The 2,719-nt window shown below is 56.0% G+C and overlaps 1 pseudogene; it reads right to left on the reverse strand.

Moving 5' to 3' along the window:
* Positions 1-477: 477 nt before the first annotated feature.
* On the reverse strand, positions 478-1,597 carry LOC114906417 (annotated as a pseudogene).
* Positions 1,598-2,719: the final 1,122 nt, after the last annotated feature.

Consider the following 2,719-nt stretch of genomic DNA (forward strand, 5'->3'; position numbering starts at 1 on the left):
GCAGTGCACTAGGGCAAAACAAATACTCACAAATGAGCTAAATCAGTCAAAGTATCTTATTTCTACCAAAAGAAAGTTTAAAGGAAGTAAGGCAAACCACGAGTTAAATGGCTTTTACTCTCTGTTTTCTCCATTTTTTGTTTCTAAATATTTTCTGTGGTCGCCTTTCACATTTCCATGAAAATCTCTATTGCAGTGCCTTGTTTTCTACTTCTGGATCATACAGAAAATATAGATGGTTTGTGAATTCCTTTTACATATACCAAAACTGTAACTTTAGAACTCTTTAAACAGCAATAAATATGCAAGCAATGTCACTCACGAATTCATATTCTTAAGAAAACACACTATCTATTACAAGAAAAAAAATTTGAAAAAACCTAAATCAATCAATCAATAATATATAGAAGTTACTAGTCTAAAACAGGAAGATAAATAAGATCTATACTTTGTTCCCTCCACCCCTACTACTCTGCACTATTTAGGAGCCTGACTGCTCTCTTCCAAAAGAAAGTTAAGCAATCTGCCCGCGGCCTCCCCGCCTACATTTGGGGCAGATGTGGACCTTGGCCCTGGAAGGGACTCTGCCCTCAGCAACAGCTGCAGCCCTGGCCGCGACTCTCACTCTTGCTCTCTCTTCCTCATCTTTCAGAGCCTCCTCATAGAGATCTGGTAAGGCACTGGGGACGGTACCGATGATCTTGGCCACAAACTCCAGCACTTTCATCTTGCTGGTTTCAGCGTGGGCTCTCGGGCCCCACAGGAACTCATAGCGCGGAGGATCGCTGTTGGGCACCTGGCGGTATGTCAGGTACTTCTGCTGCACGAAATCTTCGCTGATGAGCCTCCTGGGCTCCCCAAAGATCAAGTGCCTCCTCCCAGCATAGAAACCCAACGCATTGAGGAATTGCCAGAGCTGCTCTTCAGTGGCACGGTTGCCCTTCTTGAAGATCAGGCCCAGGAGAATCATCAGGAGACCGGATGTGGGCAGCCCCGACTCATCACTCGGACTTCCCTCGCTGGGGAGGGCGATCTTGCTGATGAGGGCGTAAGAGTGATTGCTGGGGTCGGCATCCTTCAGCTCGAGGCCAAAGACCAGCTCCATGATCTCAAGGGCTCTGCTGAGAATCTGAGGGAAGTGCTTCTGGTACTTCCTGTTGACAGCCTTCAGCAGTGCTGCCTGCGGGATGGGCTCCTTCGTTATGTACTTCTCCAGCAGGAACTGCACCAACTTTCTGACCTTCCTAGTCAGAGGATCTCTGCAACTGCTGGGAATGGAAGGTGCTGCCTGGGAGGTACCTGCACTTTTCTCCTCTTGGCTCTGGGCACACTCTTCAGATCCTGGGCATGAAACCCCTTCATCACGAGAGGTAGTGGCTGGGGCTCCCTGAGGCTCCTGGCGAGTGCCAGCAGCAGGGGAGCTCGGGGGAGTGCCCTGAGAAACAGAAGCGGAGTAGGAGGGCGACCCTTGTATCTCTTTTGCCGCCGCCGCCGCTGCCGCCTTACTGGCCTGGGCACCCTTGAGACTCTGAGTCTCCCCGTGGGCCTGGTGGCGTTTCTCGCAGGCACGGCGCTTGCTCTTCCGGCCCCGAGGCATGATGACACAGGTCAGGGCCCGTAGGCGGGAGTGTGCGCAGGAAGGCAGGCAACGAGGGCACCTGGGGGAGGGACAAGGAGATGCTGTGAGCACCCTCAGCGGGGAGATTCCTCCCTGGCTTTAACCAAGGCCGTCTCTGCAGGGTCCTTGAGGGCACTGCCCCAGGACCCACAGGGCTCCTGTTCTCCTGCTCAGCCTGTCCCCTGAGACCCCTGTGGAGGACGGTAGAGTGAGCCTTGGGGCACAGCCAGCCAGCCCTGCCTGGGTGGTACGGGGGTGACAGTCGGGGCTGGCAGGGGAGGTAGGTCCCCACGGTTCCCATTCAGAGTCAGGATGACAGTTGTTGCCAAGACACCCCCACCCCATCCCCTCTGCTGCTCTGAAGTTGACACCACCATCTTCCATGACACCGAGGAGGAGGAAAGGAGGGAGCGTTCAGCCCACCACTGAAGGGTCCTGGGACCCTCCCTTCTGCTGCCTGGTGGCTGCCCCTTCAGAACAAAGCTCTAACCTCCCTCGGACCTGGCAGAGGAAATTACGGGCAGTCTCAGCCTGACAGTCCTTTCTTGGGAGTTTAAGGGTTGACAGGAGGGAACGGGCCATATTCTCTCTTGTCCCTTCTCTTCGGGGTGGGTGACTCCCTTAGTCCTCAGTCGGGGTCCTCCCTGGACGGCCGGTGCAGCCTGGAGCTCCTCTTGCCCCGAGGGCCATCTGCTCGCACCAGTGCCGGCACCTCCTTGAGTCTCATTCGGAGGCAGTGAGGGTGACCACGCGGCCGCACGTGGCAGAGTTTTACCAAGCCTGCAGCGTGCGGCAGACAGGTCGAGGCCCTGTGGCTGGCGGCCCCACTGGCCCTCACTCAAGGGCTTGGGCTGACTCTTGGGAGTGCTTAGGGACGCGCCTTCTGCTGGCCTGCACCTGTCCTCTCAGACAGCAGCCCTCCCTCCTACGTGTGTGGCCAGAAGGAAGCGGCTGACAACAGGGGAGGGCTTCTGAGGTGCCCTTGCGACGGGGAGGACGGTCCTCGCCCTGACTCCTCCCGTGCCCTGGAAATCCTCCCTCTGCTGACCTGCGGCCAGCCCCTCAGGACAAGGCCCCCTCCTCCCTGTGTCTCCCGCGTCT

This window comes from Monodon monoceros, unplaced genomic scaffold, assembly GCF_005190385.1.
Source record: "Monodon monoceros isolate NGI ecotype Baffin Bay Population unplaced genomic scaffold, NGI_Narwhal_1 Super_Scaffold_22, whole genome shotgun sequence".
Taxonomy (NCBI): domain Eukaryota; kingdom Metazoa; phylum Chordata; class Mammalia; order Artiodactyla; family Monodontidae; genus Monodon; species Monodon monoceros.